This window comes from Talpa europaea, assembly GCF_964194135.1.
Source record: "Talpa europaea genome assembly, chromosome: 1".
Lineage (NCBI taxonomy): Eukaryota > Metazoa > Chordata > Mammalia > Eulipotyphla > Talpidae > Talpa > Talpa europaea.
The window spans coordinates 87,176,883-87,197,424 of NC_140073.1; positions in this window are offsets into that span (position 1 = coordinate 87,176,883).

Sequence of the window (20,542 nt, forward strand, 5' to 3'; positions counted from 1 at the left end):
TAATTCACCTCACTTCTCAATGCCTCCCCAATTTCAGTCTTGTGGAAGAAAGTGTGAGCAATAGGATAGAAGAAGGGACCTTCTACTTCAACAGAGTCAATAAATAAAAGCATTATAGAGTCAGAGATAAAATCTTCTCTGTGTCCTCAAGCCACAGTTCATTCACGAGGACTGGCCCACACCCTCTAAATATTTTATTTCACTTTGCTGCTTATTTCTGTGGCTCTAAGTTTGAAAAACACTACATGCATATCACTTAACAAATGGATGAAGACCTAGGCTAATTACTACATGTGTTGGTCATGCTCATCCCACTTAGATCCTCAGGGTCGCCAGTTCAATCTCCATGTGAGTCAGGTGACTCAACTCTATCTCATAGCACAGAAAACAGCCCTCTTATAGAACTGCCTGTCAAACTCACGTCCTTCCACCGATAAAGGCAGTTCAGCCTAAACCTGCTGTCAGCTCAAATGCAAATGATGGAGAGTTAATCATGTTGTCTTTATAAACAAAGAAGATCACATCAATTTTCATATCATTTTCTATTTCCAGTATGAACATCTCAGTAGTCTTTAATCAAGTCGTAATTTCTGAGTTCATTCCAGTCTCGTGGGCCTCAGAACTGTGCTCCGGGGCAGAAAGAGAATGGCTGGGATAACGTGCTAAAGGACACAGGCAGCTACAGCAGCGTACCCACTCTGGGCACCGCTGGCTCCTTGATTCCCTCTCTCCCTACCTCCTCCTCTTCCCCAAAGATTGGGTTAGTGGCTTGGGTAACCTTCTGTTTCCCAATTTCCCTAACAATATTTTATCAGGAGCTTGATACTCATTTTACTAATTGCTAATTAACCAAGACTGATCCCTTAAGAATCCTTGACAATGTAAGTAAAAAAAATCTCACTTCCTCTTCTCGTATGAAGTGTGGGACAAATGCCTTCTGCCTTACTCCAATGATGAGCTGAAGGTTACACACAAGAAATGTATATAACTCAGATGTCATGATGGCTCTCAAGCACTAAGGGAACAATTAAGATTGCTTATTAAGAGTCCATGGCCTACTGAAAATTTCAGAACCTCTCTCTGGCATACAAAAGTGCTAACAATAGCTGAATTAAAGGTTACATACCATCTTTACCACAGCTTTCAGCAAATTATTGCAGAAATAAAGAAGCACCAGTTAGAATATAAAACCTAAATAAACAAAGCAAATTTCACCTAGTCATGTTTCTCTAAAAAGTAGGTCAGTGAATATTATAAAATATCATTTCTATGACAAGGAGAAGGGGGAAATATGGTTGTGCCTTATGCTCAAATTAGCCAATCAACAGCAAAGTTCAGTTTCATATGATATACATGATGCTCATCAGTTATGAAATGAAAATTGAATTAAATTAAGTAAACCCCTGTATCATAGAACACTTCTGGGTAGAGCATGGCTGATATAGGAATTAGAGCAAAGGAACCGTGTGAAGTTTCACCCTATTATTTAAGGTAGGAATCTGACTAAGTAAGATTGCCCCAAAGCAGGGAGGTAGGGAAGGCAACACCACTGTGAACATGGATTTTGTAAAAGATACATCTATCATCTAAATATATCCCCTCTACAAAGCTATGGGGAATACATGATTTTTTTTCCTGTAATTATTTGTAGGGTAAATTTAGTAATGTGGAATAAATCTACTTTGCCCAAAATGATTTTGGTCAGTTGTAGGGGAACCACCTCCACATCTACAGGGCAGTCAGTTCCATGGCAAGAAATCGAGGGGCAATGTGTTGCCAATGCCTTAAGCTATTCAATAAGATGAATATGAAACACAGTTTCTGCAACAAATTCTTAAAGCTCATATGAACAGCAAGCAAAATAAGCAAAATATTCTTATGAATATTTTATGTTACCATTACCTATATTAAATGATTTCTCAAATTAAAAAAAAAAAAGGAGTGACAGATTCTGATGGATAACCTTACTTTCTTATGAAACCTTAAAAAAGCACATGTCTGGATTCCATTGCATCAAAAATAAAGACATGAGAAAAAGTGCATATGTCTTTCAAGAGAATTCTAGGTCTTCCTTTTCCTAGAACCCCTAAAACACTGAGCTTAGATAAATCACTGTGTACTTAGTGTACCTAAAAATGTGAGATATGGAAAGACACATTTTGGGAAACAGACCGCAAATAGAAGATCTCTTACTCTCACAGAGCCCCCAATAATAATTGAGCTTGTTAGAAAAACTAACCTAGGTTTTCCTCGTTTGTTTAGTCCTTCTTTGAAATTTAAATGCCCATCTCGACTAAAAGGAGGCTCTCATGTGTAACACGGAAGTGAGCCCAGGAATCTGATAAGTCAACTCATCATAATGATCAAGCCTTCTTGAAACACTTAAACAACTGTGGTGTGATGTGTGCTGGGTCAAATTGAAATCTCTCACAAAGGAAAATATAAGAGCAAAGGTTTATATTGGTTTATATTAATGGCCATTTTTCTAACCAGTTCTTAAGAAAGAATAGAGGAACTATTTCTTTCACTGTGGAATCTAGCAAGCAAACACCATGAACTTGCATTGCCAGGGAGAAGACATGATGAACTCCAGCTCAGAATCATATTGAATCAGGTTCAATTCAGGACATAAAATGAAATGAAAAGCTCAAACTAATTAGATTGTAATGAGCAGTTCATATGCCTTATGTCATTTTATCACGTGCAGTAGGTGCTGTATCCCCACAGTGAATGACTTCAAGCAAGTCATCAGCTTGTACTGTGTTCAAGAATGCTAATCAGAAGGAAAAGGGTCTTTTTATGACATGCTTGAAGAAAACAAGATTGATTGTAGCTTCTTGATCATACCAGAGCCAGTGGAATGGCTTTATCTCTATTAAACTTCACTTGCGTTTCTGGAAACCATGGAGTGTCCTAATGAGACAGGCAGAAATAAAGGAGTTCATTAGTACAAAATTGCTAAAGTTGAAACGTCATGTAACAAGTTGGGAGCTGATATTCTGACGAATATTCGGAGACTGGGTTGAAACTCAAATACCAGTTTGGTTTCTCCAGCTTTGCTTCCCACATCTCAGACACCACATTAGTGTTTGATGAATCCCCAAATCCGAAATCCAGGAGCCCTTTACTTATATAAGAAAATATCTCACAGCCAAAGGAAAAAGAAAAAAGAAAACCCTATAATTGTCATAAGGTACCAAAATGATCTCCAATACAACATGGGAACTATGTTAAACTAATAAGAGAAACATAAGCTAAAAAAGTAGTACTATTTTGTGTGTGCAAGCCATTTGCCAATTTGCTCTTGATCCCTTACCAACTCTTCCTCTGCTCTGCTTTGTATCTCCAGGAACTACATTTCCCAGACTCCTCTACCAACTAAATTTTGGTAGATTTAGCCAAGGAGAAGCACTGGCAGAACCCTCAGAGAAGAAAAACAGGATGAATCAGGATTTATTTTTTGGTTCTTTCTCTGTTTTGATTTTGCTGTTGGCAAAGATTCTATCCTCTCTGTGATTGTGGCTCTTGAATATTCTCCTCCCTCAGTGGTAACAGCTCCAACAGGAGAGTTCCCACGAGAATTCAAGTTCCCCAAGAGCAGTCTTCATCCCCAGCTGTGAAAACAGTAACTACTCCTGGTGTCCTTTCAACCACCGGGATGGCAGTGACTTCCTACTGTTTCTAATTTCTGGATTCCCTCACCATTACTGTGTCAAAAATTCCATCATCTAAGTGACCAACTCGCTCTTTGAAATTGCCTCTGTTTAAAATACCTATGATGGTTTCTGTTTTCCTGCCTGGACCATGACTGATAGAATGGTTTTATTTCTGAGTTTCCTTGTGAGGAAACAGCATTTCCTTTGAAACTACCTTCATGAGAAAATAATCAAATGACAATTAGAGGAAAAAAAACTTGCTGAAAGAAAAAGCTTAACACCAAATTCTTTATAGGACAATCCCCCAACAGTAGAGTTATTTGTGCATCTGCTACAAGGGTCTTTTAAAATGGTATCAATGAGAAGTCTTTGAACATTTGAATGTCTGCACACCTCCAACCTCTACATATTTTCTCTAAATAATTTTATATTGTGTTTGCTACCACTTAATTTGCTGCTAAAGTTATGTTTTAAATATCCATATTTAACATCCTATCTATGATTTCTTTCATGCAACACAAGCTAAACATCATTAACATTTTTTTTTGGTAAAATAAAATAATCATGGATAAATTTCAAATTCAAAAATGGAGGAAACTGGCATGTTGGTGGTGATCACAATGTGGTACGCACAGATGTCCAAGTATAATGCTATGCACCTGAAATTTATATAACATAATTGAATGTTACTTCAATAAAAGTGAAAAGGACCGTATTTCATAACTATATGAGTTGCAGGATCTATTTCTGTTGGGAAAAGAAACACCTTAACTCCTCCCCATTTTTGTCTAGCCTATCTCCTATTAGAAAAACATGAACCAACAGGTTTACTCCTGATTTAAAGCGAAGTGGGTAAATATTTAGCTTATCATTAATTACATTTTTTAATACTGAATTTGCATTTCCACATAGTCAGAATTTGCTCTCAGTGATTTCAAAAGCATAAATTCCCCTTACCCTCTGGACTTCCAGTTTCCACACAGCAGCACATCAAGAGTTGTATTGAAGACTGATTTTATTATTAACAATTACTATTGGCTTTAAGCACGAATATTCTGATTTACTTTTACTGTAGTTACTTACATTTACATCAAATAATATTAATGCAAGAGGTCCTTCATCTCTTGCTGATGCCAAAGTTATGATAGCCCCAAAAGCCCATTGTGAAATCTTCTCACCAAAATTCATTTAAAAATCAGAAGCAGGTAGGCCTCCCCGGTGGCGCAGCAGGTTGAGCGCCATGCTGGGAGGTTGTCCGTGGCCTCTGCAGTGCGGGATGGATCCTGGTGGGTCGGCGGGAGTCCCACATGTTGTGGCAGGCCTCTCCTGTCACTCCTGCTGCTCCCCTCAGCAGTGTATTTCTGTCGTCTACCAGTTCTGCTTCTGGGTCTGATCTGTTGAGTCCTCTCAGCCTCCCGCATCTCTGGCATGTACCCCAGCTCTTGTATATAAATAAATAAATAAATAAATAAATAAATAAATAAATAAATAAATCTTTAAAAATCAGAAGTGGGCCTCCCCAGTGGAGCAGAGAGTTGAGCCCCATGCTGTGAAGCTGTCCACAAGCTCTGCAGCATGGGTTCAATTCCCAGCCAGCCAGGGAGATACCCACATGGTGCAGCAGACCTCTCCTGCCTCACCTGCTGCTCCCCTCAGCAGTGTCTTCAGTGCCTCTGTCTGTTCTTCTCCCCTTTCTGTCTCTAGTGAATCCTCTCACCCTCCCATGCCTCTGGCCTGTACCCCAGTTCTTGTATAAATAAATACATCTTAAAAAAAAATCAGAAGTGCTCAGTGAGGCCCATGAAGGCAAATGGCCCGTGCTTTTTAAAGATACAGGCACCTGATTTTTAATGTGAAGTTGGCCAACAAAATGACTACCAGCAAATAGCTACTCAGTGGGCTTCATTTTGATAACAAGCCCTGTCAGAGTCATCATTGCTTTTCCCGCTTTATTTTTGCTCATAAACCCAGCATATTTTGAGAGCTCAAATAGCTCTAAGAATTTAAACCAGACCTTACAAAATCAACCCAGGGTGACAGACATGATCCTCAAAGGCAGAGCTTTTCCCTGAAGCTAGAAAAATCCAAGAACAATTAGAACCACTTTAAGATAAAAGCATCAGACCTACAGAGCTGAGAAATTTAACTAGTAGTTCTGATGCCCTCTGTCTGAAAAGGGTGACTGTTCGAGTTTTCTAAGGCAGCCATAACAAAATACCACAGACTGGGTGGCTGAAGCAACACACATTTATTTTCTCATGGTTCTGGAAGGGCTTGAAATCCAAGATGCTGGTGGGTTTGATTTCTCCCGAGCCCTGTTCTTACAGATGGCCATCATCTTGTATGTCTTGAGACAGTCATTTCTCAGTGTATGTTTGTTCCTGGTGTCTGTTTCCAACTTTCTGCTTCTTATGACACCAATCAGATTGGATTAGTGTATTTTTTTAATAATCGTATTTTTACCTAATTGCTTCTTTGAATTATCTTATCTTAACTCCAAATATGATCCCATTGTGAAGAACTGGGAGGGAAAGCTTCAGCTTATGAAATATAACAGGACACACCTCAACCTATATCAATGAGACTGGAGAAATTTATTGTGTTTTTTTATATACTTTCTTTATGCTGTTATTGTCCTCATTTGGTGATTCACTCAATGAAGGTCTTCATTCTTAAGGATTCTTTCTTCTTCATTTCTACCACAACTCTCCAAAATATGATCTGAAAAGTCCATGCTACTCTATGATTAAAATAACAACTAAGTTGTTTGTGTTAACATATACAACCATATTTGCTATGAAATAGAGGACTAAGCATTAATCAAAAAGAATTAAATTGTGGGCCTCCCCGGTGGCGCAGCGGTTGAGCACTGGGTTGTGAAGCTGCCTGCAGCCTCTGCAGCGCCGGTTCGATTCCCAACCGCCGGCGAGGGTCCCACATTGCCACATGGCGCGCAGACCTCTCCTGCCGCCCGCTGCTCCCCTCAGCAGTGTACTTCGGTCCTTCTGCCTGTTCTGCTCCCCGCTCTGGCTCTAGTGAATTCTCTCACCCTCCCCGCGCTTCTGACTGTACCCAGTGCTTGTATAAATAAATAAATCTTTTTTAAAAAAAAAAGGAATTAAATTGTAATTAATTGCAATTTATGAAATTGCAGACACCAGAAAACCAAACCCAAGTGGTATTTCATGTCTTTCCATGAGATTTGAAGTCACATTACAACTGGAGTCATCCCAGTCACTTACTTGTGACTTTGGTCCCTCGACTTTGGTCCTTCCCCTCCAATATTCTCTTCATTATCATTCAAGCCTACCTGACATTTTTCTTTTTGTTGTGCATTTATTGAGTGCCAGTGGGATGCTACATTCAAGGAAGCTGCTAAAAGTTGATAAGTAGTACTTGAATACAAATCTCCAACCCAGAGCTGCTAGAAATCATGTTTATGATTCAATAAATGAGTTTTTTTGACTATTGCCCAAACTGTGCCCCAGCATGACCTGGGTGGACTAATCCTGCTAGGGGTACTATTTTTGGATGTCATAAATCTAAGCTTCTGGCTATTTCTAGTCATTAAACATCCCATGGAACTTTTCGTAACACTAAGGGTTTTTAATCCCCAGCTTCTGGCCATATTCCAACTGGGATAGTTATGTTCTGCTTACTGTACCTAAATTCTCATGTAGACGTATGAGAGACTCATATTATATCATCTTCCCAATTAAATTGTAATCTATAGAGTGTGCTGTTTCATTTTTTAACATGACAGAACACAAATGCTATATAATTCTATAAATTATATTCCTAATCAAACACAATCCCGCCATGATATTTTTTAGGGCCTTTGAAAGAATTTGAGTGTTAAAATGTAGTCAATGAGTGCTAAATGTTCTGGTGTCTTCAATCAGGGGGAGTTGAACCCAGGAGTTCACCAAAGGAGTCTCTTTCCTAACAACAGGAAAATAGAACCCCTTTGCCTGAATTTCATTACTGTTCACATGGTTGTTTGGGAATTTGGTTTCAACTCAGAAACACACAAAATGTTACAGACAACTTGAATGCATTAGGCTCTTTTGATTATATGGGAAGTTAAGAAGAATGAAAGGCTGGTCTTCCATTTCACCATACCCACATGAGTGAAGTTTCCAGTTTATAGCTGTAAGGGGAAAAGAATACCAATTTTTCAAAGATCTCGTCACCTAACATTCAAAGGATAAACAAAATTATCGCACTGAGGAGTTCCTAAAACCTAAAAGGGCTTTAAATGAGCCAAGGCTACAAGCTGCTCTCTACAGAGGAGGGTTTAGCCAGCATCTCGTGCCAAGGTCAAGGACCTGGATGGAGAATCAGAAACACTGGCATGAGATGAGGGCACAGTGGAGGGCCCTGTAATGGAGACTGCTAGCTTTTGCCAGACCTGGCTTCACAGATATAAAGGTCTCCACTTGACTACATGAAACAGTCATGAGAGGTGCAAGAGTGTGAGAAGAAGGCTTGTGTTCTCATTACTATTCAAGTTGCCTATCATCTCTTGAGCAATGTGGACAGATAATAGATAACTGATCTTTTGGTCAGGGCATAGGAAATATTCTTTAAGAAACACCTAGACTCATTCTTTGGTTGTGATTCTTATCCATATGACTTTAGGATGTTCATGTGTCTGGCATGCTGTCCTAGGTGAGGGCTGCATCTATTTCCCAGCAGTATGGAGTGACCAAATATGTGAAAGGATATTGCCACCATTAAATGTAATAGTGCCTTTTTGCAACCCTTTCAACCTCTTACATAAAGAACATAGGACTTATATATCCAACCTGCATTCTATCACCTCATAAAGAGCCCTGATTCTCTTATTCCATGTAAAGGGACAAATGGAGACAGATATTCTGGAATCTTGAAATTCAGTTTATTTACAAATTTCTTCTTCCCCTACTTAATTTTGTTTTGTTACTATCAAAATAACATTCCTACATGACGAAACAGAACTTCAAATGCAATAAACCTCCACATATTGATTGAACAGATTTCCCTCTGGTCAATAGGACAGTAAATAATAATCTGTATCACCAAATTCAGATATAAGAGAGTTTTGATCTAAAGAAAGATAGCTCAGGAAAATAGAGATACAAAGCTTTAAAGAGCCAGCATATATTTAGTATTATACTGTACATTTAATTCCAAGAATTTTTACCCTTTCTCAAAAAAAAAAAAAACAAACTGGAAAACTATGAAAATGTATTTGGTGAGAACTTAAGAGTTATATTCTCATTTAAGCTGTTTCCACTTTTTCTCCTCTTCAAATTTTGAAGCACTGTCTTTAAAACTGTTACATACCCAGAAGGGTTGGCAGAATTAGGAATGGAATAAAATAGGATATGATTTGTAAAATCATCTTCATATATTTGAATAAGGTATGCTTCTCCCTCTCAAACTTACTCTGTAAAATGGCTCTTATAGCAGTTGTTAACACCATAGTGTGAATATGAGGCAATGTGCTATCTCTCTCAGTAATATTTGCATTTTGGATCTCATTTCTAATTGTGGAGTGAAATAATCTGTTCCAGATAAAAGAGTTTTAAGTTTAAGCCCAGAAATTATTTTTGAGCTCTACTTGATCACCTTTTTTTTTTTTTTTTTTTTTGGTAGCTTGAAGGAAAGATTCAGAAAGTAGCTTTTCTTGAGAGAATATTATCTTTCTGCCAATTTTGCTTTACAAAACTACATTGTTTTACATTATGTATGTTAATCAATGCACTTGGAGACTGTAGGAAGCTGGAAGAACTTTAAAGTTTATCTTATCCAATCCCCTCATCCAGAGATTTTAAAATAATAAAACTACAGCTGTCTTTAAACTAATCTTTGATACAAACAACTCACTGTTCCATAATGGTCTTTCTCCAGATGAATCTCCATCAGTGACTTGGTTAGTAGCTGTTTCTAATATATATGCCTTTATATCTAAACCTGTATATTTGTGCAAGCCCGGAGATAACAATCCTTGAGGTGATGCTATGGAACCACCCACATGGATTATGTGCTGGGAGTTGTTTACTTCATTTTGGTGATAGATGTGCTTTAAGCAATATATGGTCTCTAATAGTATTTCCTTGCTAGCCAACAGTAAGCATGTGTGAAACAGCAGGATGGGGTCAAAGATGAAACCATGACCCTTGAATGAGAGCAGTTTATAGGACCACATGGGGGAAAGCCCCTGATCTGAGCTTGAACACTGGTTAGCACAGTGTTCTAACCATGGAGCTAACCAGTCACAGATACATGCATATAGACACACATGCATTTTAATATGCAGTCACTTAACCATCATTGGTTCACTTTTCAGCAAATGAATGTTAACGCATTATCAAGTTTGAAAGCATTTATTCAAGTCATCAGATATACTAAGAATTCTCCCTTATGTTACTAAAGATTATGTTGAGCTGTTGGGTGGTAATGTGAATGAGCAACTAAAGAGTAGGGTGGAATTTATTCATATTATTAATAACAGATTTCACATAGGCTCTGGCATCATCTACAAGGCTTAACACTCCAAAGTTAGAGATCACGAGTTACCCATGACATGATGGAATTTGGTTTTTAATGAGTATATTTCATCTTAACTCATGTTGTCATGTGGAGCCGTGATGTCACCTAGATGTAGTTAAGTCATAAAAGGTGCCATATTCTCCTAATAAAATATTATTAGCATTTTACTAGGCTCCTGTATCCTATAATAAGAAGCAAAAAGAGAATCCAGATCTCTACATTTCTCTTTTTCTATGATAGAAATGAACTTAGTATAGTTTCAAGAAAAGAAACAGTTTGTATGATTATGTAAGTAAGGCAATATTGCTCAGGGTTTAGAGTGAATAAATTCAGAAAAGAAAATGCATACAATATAAAAATGTCTGAATCTTAAGGAACCTAAAATTTATCTTTTTTTTTTCTGTTAACCACATGTTTTGAGTCAGAATATATCTTGAGGAAGTATGTACAAGATCATCCCCAATTCTAAAGAACACTGAAGATACAGTCTTGTCATTGTTTTAATTAAAATGCATCTGTCTGAAAGAGACAGATGAAGCAATATAGCACATAACATAGAAGGAAGATGCCAGTAGTTTGCCAGAGGTCTAGAGCCCACAGCCATTTCAGGAGATCTAATCAAAGCCAACTTGTATCATTTCATGAAACTAAGACAGTTTCAAGAACTGTAAGCACAATAAGCTTCAAGATTGAAGAAAAGTCACCCAGATATTCAATGGAGTAAATTTTCAGAAGGTATCTGACGTCAACCAACCATCCTGGAGAACAATTCCATACTCTAGAAAATATACTTTTCCTCAAGTCACTGGTGGTAGCAGGCATCATAATGTAGGATCCCGTGTTACTAGAGGTCCTACTACACAATTTTGCATGTAGTAAGTGCCTGAATTTTTAACATTTTGGTTGATATTATCGCCAACATCTTTCACTTTTATTCCAAATGCACCTAGATCCCATCAGTTAGTGATCACTTGATACTTAGTTTCCAGAGTCTAGAAATAGAGTGAGTCATATAGTAATCTTAGAAATAGAGAACAAATCTGTTTGTGCTCAGTCTAATTAAGAGTTGATTAAATCCATCCTCAGTGTAAAACCTTTGCTCCAAAATTGGTAAGTTCTTATTTGATATTGGGTCAATAGGTATGAAAAAGATAGGCTAAGGAAACTCAACAGTTTTTGATGACTCTTGAAATTCATTTCCATCAAATCAGCTTCATTGTTTGTAACTAGTTGACATAAAATACTCTCAAGATCCAAAATAGAAAATTTTGGAGGAAACTGAACAATACTAATATCTATTAAGTCAGATAACTAAAATATATGCAAAATATATGTTGGCCAGTTTGTTTGCTGTGCCCAAATTTAGCTGAACTAGTCTTTTTCACAGCTCTCTACAAGGGAAGTAGCATCACACTGCTTTGTGCATAAGAGTGTCCACAAATTCAACCAACAATGAAGACCATTAACCAAAAAGCAACCAATAAATTTCTTTCTCCAAAATTTGTTGTTGGCAATACAATCAGGCAATTACACTGCTAGTACTGATGTAGTCAGGAATAGTGACTTTGGAGAACTAATCTGGAAATCTTTTCAAATAAAAACTTACCCAACTTTGGAGCGAAGGTTTTCATAAAATCAAAATGCTCCAAACTTCCAGTAGTCACTTCCAGAAATTTTCTTTTATAAAAGAAAATCATTCAAGTTAATGAAATTATTAAAGTCTTAAATGTGGAGAGATACAGATGAGTTTTGAAATTCAGGACAAATTAAATTTAAATATCTCAAAACATTAATTTGTTCAATGTTTTCCTTAAATAAAAACACACGAATGGATAAATCTAATGAACACAGTGTACTCAGGCAAGAGTGATCACACCAAGGAGAACTAATATCTAATTTTGTAACACTTATTTGTCTTTTTAGTTTATGTAAACACTATCTGTTAGTGTGTTCATACTGCACTGTAGTTTATTGGACAATGAAAACTTCAGTGTCAAATTACTGGCCAAGAAGATCTGGAATAGAAGTACTAGCAGACCCTCTGGCTAAATCGGAGATAGTTGCAATGCCACTGAAATGAACTGAACATGATTTTGCAGAAGTAACACTTATACCAAGCATCTGCAGAGGTACCAACGTCTCCAAAACTTCTACATAGAGAAAATGTTTAAGGATAAAACTAGGGGTTCTATCCTGGTAGCCAAGGGGTTAAGACGCAACCTATGAAGCTATCCACAGCCACTGCAGCAAGAGTTCGATCCTGGGCCAGGGAGCAACACACATGGCGCAGCAGACCTCTCCTGGCTCGCCCTCTGCTCCCCTGAGCAGTGTATTTCAGTCAGTCCGTCTGTTCTGCCTCCCACTCTGTCTCTGGTGAATCCTCTCACCTCTGGCCTACACCCCAGTTCTTGTATGCATAAATAAATCAATCTTTATTTTTAAAAAGACTTATTTATTTATTTTATACAAGAACTGGGGTACAGGTCAGAAGCATGGGAGGGTGAGAGAATTCACCAGAGCCAGAGCAGGGAGCAGAACAGGCAGACGGACCAAAGACACTGCTGAGGGGAGCTGCGGGTGAGGCAGGAGAGTTCTGCTGCCCCATGTGGGGTTCTCCCTGGCCAGCGGGGAATTGAACCGGCGCTGCAGAGGCTGCGGACAGCTTTGCAGCACAACACTCAACCGCTGCGCCCAATAAATAAATCTTTTTTTTAAAAAGGCTAGAACTAGAAAACTCTGCTTTAAACTAGAAGCAGCCTTGCAAGTAATTACATGCCCACTTGCTCAAAGTGATAAATTACACTTGCTCATGCTTTTTATACTTTTCCTGTGACTTACAAGAAGATCATAGGTAATCTTTTTCCTTCCATTGATAATAGTAAAGTTGCATCCAGACTCTACATGTCAGTCTGGAATAAAACAACTTTGTGATCTGGAGTCAGAACAGGTGGTGAGAGAATGAAACAGCTAATATGCTAGACAGAAAATTAGGGAGGGGTAAAGGGTGGTGTAGAGAATTATTGACGACCAGTTCACGCAACTGGTAGTGCAGCTGTGCAAAATAAAACTCAACTCTGATCAGAATTGTAATTGACAACCTGAAGACAAATGGAGGACCAAGAGACAGACAGCTCCTTGAGAAAGTTGGCACCCATAAGTTTAGCCATAGCACTACAGAAGGAAAATAGAAGGCAAATTAAGGAGAAAAGCAGCTGAGGTGTGATAAGAGAAGGGACCATAAACATCAAGTCCATCAAATTAACTTCAAAACATGTGGTGGCCATGAAGCTGTCTCTACAGGCTTAGAACTGGTCTTCTGGGATAAGTCAAGGTCCCCACCATCCTCATCATGAACATAACTTTCTCCCATAACCACACAGTTTGCATGTCATTCATAATTTCACCATTGCCCAGGTAAATTATAATTTCCTTCAAAACCTCACTCTAAACCAATCATCCCCACCCACAAATGTCCTCTGTGGACATATGTTCTTTCACAGTGACAATGGCCCTACCAACCTCCCAACTAAAAGAACATTTTTGAAAATGTATCCATATATGAATTTTGTTGATTTTCCTCTCACAACTCACCATTGATTACCATTGCTGGTATCTTTACCTTAACCTTGATTTCATCCAGCCTTGGATTGGCAACGTTAAATCCACTATGTTTATTTTTTTAATTGGTTATTGCAATGACTTCCAAAGAGTTCATTTTTCCCTATTAGAATCTTAAAATTTAAGAAGTTATTTGTAGTTATCTAATACAACTTCCTTCTCCTGTAGGAAATCCTTACAAAACCGTCTTGATCAATCAGACCCAATCTCACAGTCAACTGTGGGAGAGATAAAATATTCTTTTCTATTGATTCATAAATAGTTCTACTTGTCACTTCAATCTGTTGGAAGAACACACATAGCATCTCTTCATGGTAGATGATCATTTCTTTAATTAATCTTCACTTCCTCAGGTGTCATTGTCTTGGTTCCATCTCTCATTTAGCTTATAAGATATTTTTCATCATATCCACCACCCTAGCCATCCTCTTCTGAAAATTCTTCATTCTACTCAAGCTCTTCTTTAAATGCCATACCCAGACACAATATCCTGGTATAGTCCAAGCAATACTAAGAACAAGGAGATTATAATTTCCCAGGAAAGATACATTTTTTTCAATCTATGCTACCTAAGTTCTTGCTTGTTTTTTATGCTATCCTCACTGTTCATAATGACCTTGTCATCAACTACTAAAACCCCCAACTCTTTTTACTGTTTTCCATAATCATTACCTATTATTTCCTGTCTTTTAAAGATAATCATATGGATGAAAGAGTATTGTGACTTATTGTTCAAGTATGAGCCAAATGTAAAATGCCAAATCAATAGATAAACTCATGCTGAGCCCAAAATTTAATTAATGATAGTCATCCTTTACCAATGATATTAGATATCATCAATTCAGCTTACTTCCATCTCACTAGAGCAGAAATAATTCAGGGGTGTAGGGAGTGGTAGAACAACTTAAACGCTACGCAGATGATAAGGTTTTATCTGACAATTGGCAAGAGTTTCAAAAGGAGAGAATATAATCCATAAGGATTAGTAGGATATAAATCTAGAGAGATAGGAGAGATAAAGTTGGGTAATATTACAGGAGTTTTTAAAAGTCAAATATTTTTTCTTTGTTTGGTAGACCATGGGGGAAACATAATATTTGAGCAAATTGGTGACATAGAAAATACATCTAGGGCCTCCCTGGTGGTGCAGCGGTTGAGCGCTGGGTTGCAAAGCTGCCCGCAGCCTCTGCAGTGCCAGTTCAATCCCCGGCTGCTCCCCGGCCCCTGGAGGAGGGTCCCACATGGTGCACAGACCTCTCCTGCCGCCCGCTGCTCCCCTCAGCAGTGTACTTCGGTCCTTCTGCCTGCTCTGCTCCCCGCTCTGGCTCTGGTGAGTTCTCTCACCTTCCCACGCTTCTGACTGTACCCAATGCTGTATAAATAAATAAATCTTAAAAAAAAGAAAGAAAGAAAATACATCTAGCTAATATACATATAACAAATATATGTTTGTTTTTTTAAAACTCTTACAAATATCATCTCACGTATTCAGAACCTATTCTACAGAGTGGTTCATATTGCTAGAAAAGATGGAGTCAGAGCAGATACAAGAGGCATCCAGAGCCAGGGAATTCCTTCTGAGATATTGTGGCTTTCAATGAAGAGATAACAAAGATTAACTAGAGTTGTGGTGGCTGGAATAAAGAAAAGGAAAGTTAAGATGCAATTGAAAACGAAGAAGTAGCTGGATTTGGTTGCTGATTGAATGTGGGAAGTAATAAAGTAAAAGAAATCAATCATGACCCTATATTCTGACTCTTAGTAACTAGGAGAATGGCAGTTTTCTTACTAACAGCGAAGCAAAAAACAGCAAGAGGAGCAAGGGTGTGTTTTCATGGTGTTGAAAATGATAAGTTGTTTTTAAATATATTAAGATGAATGTGTCTCTGGGACATCTAGACAAAAATGTTCTGGTACAGAGAGCTGCACATGGGGTCATATTGACACACAGGTATTGAAGCTGTGGTACTCCTACATGATGTTACAGAAATAAATAAGAATTCCAAAGATTGAATAGAAAAAAAGAAAAGTAGAACATTTTCAAAGCAACTGGCAAAAGAAGAGCATCATCAGCAAGGTAAGAAGTGAATGGATTTTGAGTTGTCACCAAAAGACAATGAAGGGAAGCAGATGGGAACATGTGTCAGCAAAAAGGAAGGTTTAATGCTACAGAGTCTGGAACGATCCAGCTCCTGTGACATACTCAGGAATGATACACTTGACCACATTGACACAAACTCTCCAGAAAGAGAGATCCCACAATTTCTGTCTAAAATTAGGATGGTCTCTGGAATCTGGAACAAGTTCAAAGCTGCAGGGACTTACTTCGCTGTTAGTAAGAAAACTGCCATTCTCCTAGTTACTAAGAGTCAGTCTTTTTGATTGTAAAGACTGATTTTGACAACAAGAATGCATAGGAGACTCTTCAGGAATAACAGCTTCAACCAGTACATGTGGTAGCTGGTGTGAATGTTGTAAATGGAAAATTGCAAGTCATAAAGGAATGATGAGTGAAAAAGAATGTAGTGCATGAGAATAACTAACCTGATGGAATTTTTCACTGAGAGGGAGGGGGGTAGGAGGGAAGGATGGAGAGTTGAGGAAAGTGATCTGTTTATATCTTCAGGGGACAGAAACCAAAACAAATATAAACAGAGAGAAGCCAATGGACAGAGGAATCATTCATGATCTTATGGGATCCCTACGTGGAATAGAAAGATATGTGATACACATGCAGTAGCTAGGTCAAAAGCCCATTTAAAGGTGCATGGCATGAAAATACTAAACTCAGAGTCCACAGACCTCCATTTTAGTTCTCATCCTGTCCCCAATCTGCCATGCAGGCTTAGGCAAGTGCTCTTCTCTCTGAACCTCAATAATAGTGGAGAAGGGGCCTCCCTGGTGGCACAGGGGTTAAAGACAGCGCTATCAAGCTATCACCAACCACTGCAGCACAAGTTCGATCACCAGCTGGCCAGGGAGAAACCCACATGACTCAGCAGACCTCTTCTGCCTTACCTGCTGCTCCCCTCAGCAGTGTTTCAGTCAGTCTGCCTGTTCTGCTTCTCACTCTCTCTGGTGAATCCTCTTACCCCCTGCACCTCTGGCTTAAATCCCAGTTCTTGTAACATGAATAAATAAAAATCTTTTAAAAATATAATATTCCATTGTGTATATGTACCACAACTTCTTGATCCAGTTATCTATTTTTGGGCATTTGGTGGGAATTTTATGGGGACTATAAGCAAGATGATAATGCATACATTGTACAAAAATAAAAAATGATGTAAAAAAATACATAAAATTTAAAAAGTCATAAAAAAATTAAAAAGAAAAAATAATAATAGGGGAGAAGGCCTAAACCCTTATAACTGATCAGAATCCAGTAGAACATAGAGATGTGATGGGTTAGAGAAGGGCAATTAGAAAGGAAGAAATGGGCAACCTCATGTTCTCAAGATATTAGGAAATAATATAACCCAATGATGGCAATGATGGGGGTGTCATTTGGGATATTAGAACAGAATGAGCATCAGTTGAGGAAATACCCAAGTATGGAGAGATCAGGAGGACTCAACACAGAGGCAAAAACCTTTGCAGCAAACCAATTCTGAGTTCTGGCTGAGCCACTTTTAAGTTTTAGGAACTTGTATAAATGAGTTCATCTCTCCAAACCTCTTCATCTGTAAAATGAGGATTAAGTTGTACTTGTGAGCCGTATAAGAATATAAAGCATTTTTAAAAGAAATTAAGAAGAGGGCCTCTCCTGGTGGCGCAGGTGGTTGAGCACAGTGCTGTGAAGCTGTCCGAGCCTCTGCAGCACAGGCTCAACCCCGCCGGCCAGTGAGGGTCCCACATGGTGCGGCAGACCTCTCCCGTCTCACCCGCCTGCTCCCCTCAGCAGTGTATTTCATCAGTCTGCCTGTTCTGTTCCCCGCTCTGTCTCTGGTGAATCCTCTCACCCTCTCGCACATCTGGCCTGTACCCTAGTTCTTGTATAAATAATTTATTTAAAAAAAAAAGAAATTAAGAAGATAATATACAGCAATTGCTACACAGCCAGGTATATAAGTTAAACAGACTCACTGTACTTGAAATAAATAAAAAGAAGACACTGCTGAGGGTAAAGAGCACAAGTTTATAGTGACATCCAGACATAAAGTGTTTCCTAATTTTCCCACATACTGTCATGTTGAAGAGAGAGTAGATAAGGCAAATAATGAAAAGTGTACATGGTGTAGTCAAAGCAGAGGAGGAAATTAAAGTGTTTCTGGAGGCCAAGATGGTGCATGACTTAAGGACTGATTGACTGGAAGAAAAGAAACAGAAAAGGACATTTGAGAGAAAAATGGGAAGTTCAGGATTTAATGAGTCAAAGGCCTAGGGAGTGTGGGTGTTCAAATGGGATTGGGTGACACTTTACAAGTTGTGGTCAGAAAAAGAAACACTAAGCACAAAGAATTGAATGGAGCCAGTCAACAAAGTGGAAATAAAGAGCAAGATGCAAATAAAATTTCTAGAATGATAATTTTTGAAAATGTGTTTTCTGGAAAATTAATTTTATTGTATAATGTTTTACACTTTTTGACTGTTTTTGCCATCTTATGTATGATTAGCAAAATCAAAACGTGGATAAAAGATAAAACAATAAGGGGCACTGGAATGGAAGAGATTCAGAAGATGGCTAAGTGCTTGAGTTCTCCTCTTGAAGAGAAGGGAAAGGCACAGTTTCCAGAGATACCAAGGCCAAGAGCCCTGTAGGGTAAATGATTTTCAGGCTTTTCTGCCCTCCCACCATCGGGATTGCATGCCTGATGGCGAGCACCTGCCTTTTGTTACATTGCTATTTTCAGTTGTGTTGTTTACTTCTGTGGGCCATGGCTGCAGTACATATATTCACCAAGAGCAGCAGAAGAGAAAGAGAGAGAGCGTGCCAGAGAGCCCAGTGTCCAGTGAAGATTGGCTGAGGGCTGAGAGGCCTGCCGCTTCCTGGCCCCCAGCATCCCTGCCTGCCGTATACCTGGTTGCTACACTACATGTAGAAGCTCCATAAACACCTGAAAAAGCCACCGAGGGCTCCAGGACTCTCCTTTACTCGTCTGCTCCAATCATAAAAACCTGCTCTGTGCCCTTCCTGGCACTACAAGCCCTCCTCAGGTGCTGGACATGTATGTCTTCTTCATAAATCTGAAGAGGCAGCCACAAGGATTGTTAGTCTAATAACAAGATAACCATACAACTAAGCCTAGTGAAAACCAGCCTCTAGACTCATGAACAAGTCCCTCAATTATCATAACTTACAGAAAACTTAAATTCAAATGCCAGTCACCATTCAACACTAACTTATTTAGTCCCCACCATAACCCTATCAGAGAGGGACTGTCACTATGCACATTTCATAGTTGAACTGAAGCACAGAGATGTGACATCACTTGCCTGAAGTCATTGAGCCAGGCAACAGCAGAGCCAAGATTAATTCCTCAGCACATGCGTTTAGCTGACATATTACAAAGAAATTTCAAAACAGAAGCAAATTCTCAGCGAATAGTTATGTTTTTCATTCAAAGGAAAACACATGAATCATAATTTTTTTTTCTCTTAATGTTTTACTTTGTGCAATTCTACAGCCCATTCTTAACTGAATCTAACTTCTGATATTCATTTGCAGTTTTAGAATCTTCCCTGGAAGAGTGCATTTGGGCCTCCAAGGTAGAAACATTCATAAGATGGTCACTTCAAAATGTGGAACACAGCTGTATAAAATCTCCATTTTTTGAAATAACAAACAGAAAAACTTAGGAATAAAGTCCTAAAAATGTAATTGTAGCTTGGTAACACTATTAAATATGTATACTGTGGTCTTTTTGACAATTGTATTAATCCCTTTACAAAGCCTTCAGAAGTTCCATCACAGAAGCATGGATGCTGTTTTGATCTATTTATTACTCTTAAGTGTTCAGAGAACTGTCCCTATTTTCTAATTAACACTTTTAAAGATAAAAAGCCATGTATTAAATCAATCTGAATGATGGTTGTTTGTGAATCCCACAAGATAAGGCAATTTGCATGTTCACTTTGTACTTACAAACTAAATCTGCACATCTCCAAAGCAGCCCCTTATAATGTAAACCTTTTGTGAGTGTTTGTAATTTGAAAGAAAGTTTGGCCTACGACAGAAGTAGTGCCAATCATCTAAAGGGCTTCGTTACCAAACGCGATTAAGATGCAAAGATATTGGGTTGTTGTTTCATATTGTTTGCGATGGAATTTGAAGAGAAGGTTTTTAAAACACCCAGGATTACAGATTATTACCTTTTTATGGGGAACTAACAAAACTCATTTCCCCCAACAGCTAACTGCTTTCAAAAGTGGCAGTTGCCACTCACTTGGGGTGAAATTCCTTTGATATGAATTAAATTGCTGGTTGATGAAATGCACCTTTCCTCAACCTGTTTGAGTTTCAGCTGATGCTGTAGTACACATCGTGATGTGAATTCCAGTGTTAATGTTAAATCACAGTGGTGATTTATTATTGGATTTTCAGTACTGATGAGTCAGCACTGTAAGATGTTTACCAAATTAGACTTTCAAACACAATGGCACTGTTCTCATTAAACAGAAACCTTTGTTGACCATACACGCTATTATTTCCACATGGTTATGGTGTGGTGTGTTCACACTTAGGGCGCTCCTCAGATAGGGTTTCTTGGTTTTTGCAGGATCTGTCTTCT